At 43.0% G+C, this 9,128-nt stretch overlaps 1 long non-coding RNA gene across 1 annotated transcript; it reads right to left on the bottom strand.

The window, feature by feature from the left end:
• Positions 1-6,327: 6,327 nt before the first annotated feature.
• LOC105535515 lies at positions 6,328-8,800 on the bottom strand. Its single transcript, XR_001005446.1, has 3 exons — positions 8,320-8,800; positions 7,481-7,804; positions 6,328-6,592 (listed from the first exon to the last, which is right to left on the bottom strand). It is a non-coding gene; the product is annotated as an uncharacterized LOC105535515 (long non-coding RNA).
• Positions 8,801-9,128: the final 328 nt, after the last annotated feature.

The raw sequence follows: 9,128 nt of genomic DNA, 5'->3' as shown, positions 1-9,128 counted from the left end.
TCCTCTCTCCTCCTTCTTTGGGTTGGAATATGGATGTGGAGGGGATGACCAACTCTGATCATATAGACAAGGACAATGCCTTCAAGAGCAACAAGATAGAAGAAACCTGGGCACCTTTTTCAATCTCATAGAGCACTCTTAACTTCCTGGACTACCCTCAACCCAGACGTTTTTGTAAGAGAAATAAAGCTTTCATCTCTTTTATACTACTAGTATTTCAATAATTGTTACAATGGCCAAACCAATACCCTAACTTTTCACTTAACTTCTCTCTCCATGTCTTGTTTTTCCTTTAATACTCAGATGTCCTCTCCCTGTATCTGACCTCAGCAGAGCTCTACTTTTTATCTTATCTCAAGTTAGAAAGCTACGCAGAAGTTTCACTTTCAACCACTCTTTCTAAACTCTCTTTCCTCGAAATCTCACCCTTCCTTAAAGCCCTCATCTTTCCAGTCCCTCCCCTTTTCTTTCCACCTCTATTATTTCTTCCGTTCCAAAAAATAAGGAAAGAAAAGGAAATTTCCAGCCCTTCTGATGCAGTTATTCATACTTTTCTGCTTTTCTTTCCTCATTGCCCCAATGAGGAACTGAGCTGGCAAGGACACAATCCTTCTTAGAGGATGTAAGAAGGGGAAAAGCAAAGTCAGAAAAGACTTACTCCTCTTTAATGGTAAAGAGAAGATGGCCATACATACTAACAGCTATAAATTTTTGGAAGTGTGACCATGGCAGAAGTTGAGAATTTGAAATGTGATGAACCTAATATAAAAATGCCATTAGATTGTTATGAAGGCCACTGAGTATTAGGTAAGTGGTGTTTTAGGGAAAGTATGCAGAAAGCAGGAGATAGATTGAATTGGATGGTTTTGGCTGGAAGCCAGAAAGCCACTTAGGAGGTAAGTAAGTCCTGTTCTAGGATGATGCAGTGGAAATAGAAAATAGGGAAACATACCCACTAGATATTTAAAAGAATAAAAGAGAGTTTTGATAGTAGATTGGATAGGGAAGCTCCATAGTTGTCGTCCTTTCTAACAAGAATATTTTCCTCAATATTTGGTCATCTAAGTCCTTTGGTACTGTAGAGGGTATAAGGAATTTAAAGGAGGGAATAAAATAAGTGAATGTATTTCCAGAGCACTGCACAGTAAAGTATATGCAAATGAAATCACAAGTATGCAAATGAGTAAACCTGGATGAAATGCCACTTCTTACATAAAATGGTTAACATGCTTTCCAAAGGGCATGTCAGGTACATGTTGGTGAATCTAATTCTGTTCTAGCATTAATAGCTTCAGGTTTGGGACCTCGACGAACAATTTAAGTTTAGCCTACTTTTAATTTCTTTGCACAATCCCCTCTAAGTACTGCATGACATCCAGCCTTCAATGATTATTAAATATATCTAATGAAACTGAACTAACTAGCATTATGCAAATTACCCCTAATCTTTTGTCTCTCTGGAAGCATTGTTCATGAACCTCAGTGGAGTTAAGATTGGAATCCTCACAATGAAAACCAAAAAAAATTTCTTTTTTACTCTACTTCTGGAAAGCAAAAGTTCTACTTGCAGACAAAAGCAATGTGGTTGGTGGATAGGGTGATGGTTCTGCATCCGAAGACCTCAGATATGTCTGGTGCTACCCAACTGCCAGCCATATATAATCCAAATATCACCATGCCCATGTGATGGCTAATTTTAGATGTCAATTTGACTGGATTAAGGAATACCGAGAGAACCGGTAAAGCATTATTTTGGGGTGGGTCTATGAGGCTGTTTCCAGAGGCAATTAGTGTGTGAGCCTGAGTGGACTAAGTGGGGAAAGATCTGCCTTCAAGGTAGTCAGGCTGAGGGCCCAGAGAGAATTACAAAGGAGAGAAAAGGATTTCCCTTCGCTTTCTCCTGGAACTGGGACATGTACATTCTTCTCTTCCTGACATCAAGACTTCAGGCTCTATGGCCTTGGGAATCCAGGACTTACACAGTTGTCCCCCTCCTCCCCTTTGCTTTCTCAGCTTCTCAGGTCTGTGAAGTCAGCCTGAGAATTACACCACCGGCCTCCACAGTTCTGAGGATTTTGAACATGGACTGACCATGCTATCGGCATCCCAGAGTCTCCAGCTTGCTGATGGCTTGCCATGGGACTTCTCAGCCTCCATGATTATGTGAGCCAATTCCCCTAATAAATCCCCTCTCATGTGTCTCTCTCTATATCCTATTGGTTCTGTCTCTTTGTAGAATGCTAATACACGCATGTGCCCAGGGCTTCTGAAAAGCCAAAACACTGCAAGCATTCCCACTCTTCTCTCTTTCTTTCCCTTCTGAAGAAATTTCAAAAGTCTTCATATATTCATAATACAAAGTTAAACTTTAAAACCCTTTTCAGACATCTATCTCTTGGTTTAGACTTTGACAGGGAGGAGTCAAAGTCTCTTCTCTGTCCCACTCACTTCCTCCCACACATTCTTACCTACAGGCAGCCTGCCGTTTCCTGCTAGTAACTCTCTCCTGCAGACACAGCCCCTTCATGGCTATTCTGGAATCTGCCCATTACCTCGACTCTGCACACCAGCTGCAGTGAGGAGGGAGTCTCTTAATCTTTCCACATTGATCCTCTTTGAATCTCTAATCTTCTCCTGAGTCTTCATTTCAGTATCTATGAATTGGGGATGCTACCTGCCTAGTCTACTCCATGATTGTTCTCAAGGCTCCATGTCACATTAGAGGCAAAAGTACTTTTAAATATGTTAAATTATTTTAAGCGCAAGTCATTATTTTTAAATCAGGTGTTTTTTTTGTTTGTTTGTTTTGTTTTTTGGTTTTTGTTTTTTCACACTCCATGAACTTCTCTCAGGGAGAAAAAGTGTTTTAAGTTCTTCCATCTTGGAGCATTTGTGGGTGAAAAGAGAGCTCTGCCTGACCTTTGTGTCTCCCTCAAGCAATATCCCTCTCTTTCTTTCCCTTCTGAGCCAAGCTTTTGGGAAGCATTGTTAGCATTCATTAGCTCTCCTTCCTAACCATCAGTTCATGCCCCACTGCTCTACTGCACTTCCTGTGCTTCTGTTAAGGACATCACTAGCTGGCAACCAATCCAAACTGTTGTGCCCATCCCCCTTCCTTCCTTTGATTCCATCTCTCAGAGAGGGTCTCCTCTTACCTCTCCATCATATTCTCTTTCCCAGTGTCCTCTTCACTCAGGCCCTTTAAATGTCTGCATGACGCTGGGGTGTTCCTAATGATTGCACTAGGTACCAGCTCATCTTGAGCACCTACCATGCATCAGACACTTCACCTTCCCCACCTCACCCTCACAACAATCCTGTAAGATTGGTATCTTCTCCTCATCTTACAGATGAAGACACAGAGGCTCCAGGAGAACACGAGTGCTGGCCAAGACCACACACCCCATAAACCACGAAGCTACAATCCACACCCTGGGCCTCACTCCCCAGAGCCCGGCTGCCTCCCTCCTCTCTTCAGGCTTCCAGTTTGTAGCTTGGTTTTGTCATTTATTTGCTGAGCTCAAATCCTGGCTTACTTAACCTCTCTAACTGCCCATTTCCTCATCTGGAAAATGAGGCTAATGATAACACAGACCTTTTAAGTTGCTGTGAGGATCACTAGACAATGTTTATAAACTACTCAGCAGAATGGCTAGTGCAGAGTAAGCCTCAATCAATGTTATTACTACTTTTTATTGTGTTTGGTAGTGTTGTCTTTTCTCTGTATACACCCGCTCTTTGGTCAGGCTCACACACGGCTCCCAGCAGCACCTACATGTGAGAAAGTCCCACCCTCCATAGCCAACCCAGACTTCTCTACTGAGTGCTAGGTCCATATTCCCAGTCACTGGCTAGATTTTCTCCCCTCCCCTTTGATATCCCATGCACACCTCAAATGTGACAAAACTCACGGCAGATCTCACCTGCATCCTCCTCTAAACCTACCTCTTCTCTGACTGCCCTATGCTTGTGACTGGCAGGTCCCCCTAAGTCGTAAACTTGGGCTTTGTCCTTCACTCCCATGACTCCCTGGTTTCACTGTTTCGGCAACATTTGATCAGTTACTTAATCCTTCCTCCTAAACATCTCTGTGGGTCATCCACCCTCTCCTGGATATTGCCTTTGTCACTGCTGAGTCTGTCTTGATTTAAATTTTTGATATTTTACTAAAAAAATTTTTTGATAATATTTTGTTCATCATGTATTTGTGCACACATTTTTATTTCTAAAAATATTGCATTAAAATAGTATTTAATATTAATAACTTGGGGTTTTGGCACTTCCTTAAATTTTACATCAGAGATGAGTACCTCACTTGCCTTAACTTAGTCTTGGCCCTGTTGCCAATTTTTCTACCAATGCAATCTCCTATAGTATCCTGTCAGTATTGTATTTCTAAAACATAAGTAGCTCATGACACACCTTTGTTTCAATGCATTCAGTGTCTCCAGAGCTTTGCAATTCCACACCACCTCCACCCCTCCCCATGGACCCTCTGATCCAGTAATAGGAATCTATGTCTTTCTCTTAAGGTGGTCCCACTTTTACATCTCTGTGCCTTTGGAAACAACAATAGACTTTGGATAGTGATCTTTTGACTATCCTTTAGTTATCTGGGATGGTTGGAAGCTGGTTATCCTTGCAAATAGCTCAATGCTTAGACTTTTACTGATAAAATCTAAATTTCAATTATATTGTACCAAAATCCATCTAAAACTTATGACACATCTCTGTGGTCTTCCATATATAATACATTCATGACTTAAAATGCTCTTTATGACTCAGCCTCATCATGCTAAGCCTCAGTTATGGTACTTTTCTATAATCCCATGATGTCAACCTCAGGAGCCATTGAGATTTGTAAGCTGGTGCTATGGTCTAAATGTTCGTGTCCTTCCCAAAATTCATATGTTGAAATCCTCAACCCCCAAGCGATGGTATTAGGAGATAGGGCTTTGGGGGAGGTGATGAGATTATGAGCCCTCATGAGTGGGATTATTGTCCTTATAAAAGAGGTCCAGTGGAGTTCATTCACCCCCTTTCACTATGTGAGGACACAGTTAGAAGGCGCCATCAGTGAACCAGGTCTTCAACAGATGCTGAATGTGCTGGTAGCTTCATCTTAAACTTCCCAGCCCCCAGAACTGTGAGCAATACATTTCTGTTTTAAAAGCTACCCAGTTTATCGTGTTTTTTTTTACAGCAGCCTGAACTGGCTAAGACAGTCAGCTTGCCCCTAAACTCAATGTTCACATACAATTCTTTTTCTTGTTTGGTTGCATTCTTCCAGAGTATCTTCTTGTTCCTTCTGATCTCTGCTCCCTGCTGTCACTGGTTCTGCTTTTTATTCTTCATCCCCAATTGCTTGGCCTCATTCCATTTTCTTTGTCCACATAACTCCAGCCTTAACCTTGCTCTTTGTCACTGTCTCCACTGTCTGTGCCATCCCAGTACTTCTCTTTGTGGGTGCTGACAGGGCTTAATAATAAAGTAGCCAGGTGCGGTGGCTCATGCCTGTAATCTCAGCACTTTCGGAGGTCGAGGTGGGTGGATCACTTGAGGTCAGGAGTTCGAGACCAGGCCGGTCAACATGGTGAAACCCTGTCTCTACTAAAAATTCAAAAATTAGCCAGGCGTGGTTGTGCATGCCTGTAATCCCAACTACTGAGGAGGTTGAAGCATGAGAATTGCTTGAACCCAGGAGGCGGAGGTTGCAGTGAGCAGAAATCATGCCACTGCACTTATGCCTGGGTGACAGAGCAAGACTGTCTTGCTCCATTTAAAAAATAAATAAAAAACAAAAATTATAACCTTTGCCAACCTATGACTGTGTGTCTTTTGCTCTGCTAACAGATTCACCCATTTTATTATTCAATTGCTGTATTCTTGTCTTGTCTCATCTCCTTTTACTTCTGTATGTGCCATTGTTCTGATTAGTTAAGAGGTGCTGAACAGATAACTAATTATGGCAGTGTGAGCCACAGGATAATTCTCAAGTGATCTCCGCTGTAGCACCTCTCCACATAGGGCATCATGGGCAAGGTTAAGATGGAATTCTAACCTCGAATATCTAAGGACCTGACTCCGTTCTCATTCTCTATCCCTGTGCTCACAGAAAATGCCAATCCTAAGCTATTTGGGTGGGGTTCGTTGGAGAGACATGGAAAAGTACCCTGGGCAGTTGAAGCGTCTGTTGAATCTTACCCACATTTGAACAAATTCACTCTAACTTGACTTGGTTCCCCTTTAAAATAAGAGAAAGCAAGGACTTAGACTGCCAATTGCCCCCTGAAATTATCGTTGGGTGTGCTAAAGAGCTCCACGGAATGACAGTTACTTTTTATTATCAAGAGTTTACTTGTAATTGTAAAGTATAGAGAATATACATATATGCCAATGAATGAAGTATGGAAACACTAATACATTTAAAAATCCAACAGGCTCCTCAAACAACGGGGCTCAAGACAGAAACTGCTCAGAGAAAGATTTTCAAATAGATCTTTTTCTAGTGACTCAGATATTTGAGAAAAATTGGCATAAAGTAGAACCTGGAATCTTCTGTTTGCTTATTTTTCTGGCTATTATATCCTCCCTAAAAATAAACAAATAAATAAAGCAGGGGTCAGAGAAGGTACAGTACTTTTTGGATACTAAGTACGGATAAGGCTTTTGCTTGTTTCCATAGCACTCCCTATCCCTACTTTCTGTATCCTTGGAAAGAAATGTGGAATAATGAAAACAGCAAAAGGCTTGGAAGCCAGGTAGGCCCAGGTGTGATCTCAGCCCCACCCTTCATTCTCTGGGTGGCCTTGGGCAGGTCAAACTCTGTGAGCGAAAGGGTCACTGAAGCCCCCTTTCTGGAATTCCTTTGAGGTGTCAATGAGGGAGCACACAGTGAGCGGGGGTTCCCCTTCCTATCCCCTGCTCTGGGCCAGGGACCAGGACCTGATGTCAGGGTCTTTACCCAGCACTGTACCTACACGTGCTCTCCAAAATGGGACTAGGGTGAAATTTCTTGGCAGTCTGAAAATAATGGCCCAGGGAACGAAGCAAATGCCAAGAGCTGAGCCTTAGGGAATGACTAGTAGGCCCAGATTCTTGGGATGACTTCCTTCAAAGACTTCATTTGTTAACACCTTCCTTCCCTTCTTGTTAGTTTCAGTGGGAAGTAGGATTGGGGTGATTTGGAGAAGCAGTGGGGAATTTAGTTAGGGGAGACTCCTGGGTACCTGTGGGGACATAAAGAGGGATCGGTGTGGGATGGCAGGTGGAGGCCACGAGAGGCGGGCATAAATGCTACATGAAGGAGTTTGTTGTGGTTTGGTGGAAGAGGAGGAGGCATGCATGTGAGGAGGGGTGGCCGTGAGCCTGGAGCTGTCCTACAGGGCAGTTTCTCTCACTCTGCTGTGTGTGTATGTGGTGGGCAGCTTTGACCCACCCTGCTCTTAAGTGTTTCTGAATGCTAGGAGCGGGAACAAACCTGCAAGGCTGATTGGATGTCAAGGAACAAATATGTAAAGAGAAATGTATACATAAAAACCAAAAATCCCTGGGGCTTTGAATACTTCTAGAGCTCCTGGCCACCTTCTTCAGGACTGCAACTGACAGGGTTGTGAAGTGCTTGACTTTGTCCTTCTTGCAGGCGATCTGGGCTAAGTAGTGAGATCCAGCTGGCCAGGAAGGAAGGCATGCATCTCCCCAGGCCTGTGGCTCTCCTTGTACTGACCTTGCCGCTTCCTGGGCTAAGCAGCTGCAGTGAAGGTCTGTTGCCCTGAAGCAGTTATGTCATTTATTAATCCAAATTCTGAAAGACAATATGGTGCTAAAATACTTTTTTTTTAAAGTCATAGTTCCATTGTCTTAGTCAAAGCAGGATTATTACATGATTATTTTCAATTAAATATATTTGTTTTAGACACAAGGTCTTGCTCTGTCACCCAGGCTGGAGTGCAGAGGCATGATTATAGCTCACTGCAGTCTCCAACTCCTGGGCTCAAGTTATCCTCCTCCCTCAGCCTCCTGAGTAGCTGGGACTACAGACACCTGCCACCATACCCAGCTGTCTTTTCAGTGTTTTTAGGGACAGGGTCTCACTATGATGTCCAGACTGGTCTTGAACTCCTGGCCTCAAATGATCCTCCCACCTCAGCCCTAAATTCATTTTTTTTAATTAGCAATTTCAGGTATAACACATTTGGAATAAAATGAATAGTGATAAACCCCCCAATATTCTAGATTGTGAGACTTTCCTCCTGTTGTAATTGGACCACATTTAAGGACTAAATTGGAAGGAAGGAGCAAGAGGAGTCCTTGACAAACCTGCAGTTAAGCTCTCTTTGAAGAAATCACACAGTATGGCTCTGTCTGAACATGCTCTGTGTCTACCCTTTTTCAAAGGCAAGATGGCCACGTTGAGACCAGTCAGACCATGAATAATGGCCTAAGCCCTTGCCACCAGGATGGAGAGGTCTGAGCAGTACAGTGAACAGGCTTCGTCAGCAAAGGCTGATTCAACGCACCTCTCTCTGGATTCAATGGCATTCTTTCTGGAGTTAGCCCATTTCTGTAAGTCAGCTCCATCCAAGTTTGATTATCCTTCTTTGAATCTCTCCCAACAGTTTGATGTCCTTGCGGTTGAATAGCTGAAAACTTCACATAGCACAGCATTCCACACAAAACACCTTTAGAAACTTCTAGTTGAGAAGAACTTGGGTAAAGTCAAATCTCTCCATTTGATTTTGTTTGTGTTCCTCTCTTGGATTTGTCTTGGGCGTGTTACTGTCCAAATAACTGTTATCATCATCATTGACATGCGAAAATGACATGCGCATCCATGTGAAGAGACCACAAAACAGGCTTTGTGTGAGCAATAAAGCTTTTTAACCACCTGCGTGCAGGCAGGCTGAGTCTGAAAAGAGTCAGCGAAAGAAGATAAGGGTGGGGCTGTTTTATAGGATTTGGGTAGGTAAAGGAAAATTACAGTCAAAGGGGGGTTGTTCTCTGGCGGGCAGGAGTGGGGGTCACAAAGTGCTCAGTGGGGGAGCTTTTTGAGCCAGGATGAGCCAGGAAAACGAATTTCACAAGATAATGTCATCGCTTAAGGCAAGGACCGGCCATTTTCACTTCTT

This window comes from Mandrillus leucophaeus, unplaced genomic scaffold (assembly GCF_000951045.1).
Source record: "Mandrillus leucophaeus isolate KB7577 unplaced genomic scaffold, Mleu.le_1.0 Scaffold147, whole genome shotgun sequence".
In the NCBI taxonomy this organism is placed as follows: domain Eukaryota; kingdom Metazoa; phylum Chordata; class Mammalia; order Primates; family Cercopithecidae; genus Mandrillus; species Mandrillus leucophaeus.
The sequence above is the reverse complement of the archived record's forward strand: the minus strand, read 5'-3'. Positions and strand labels throughout refer to the sequence as shown.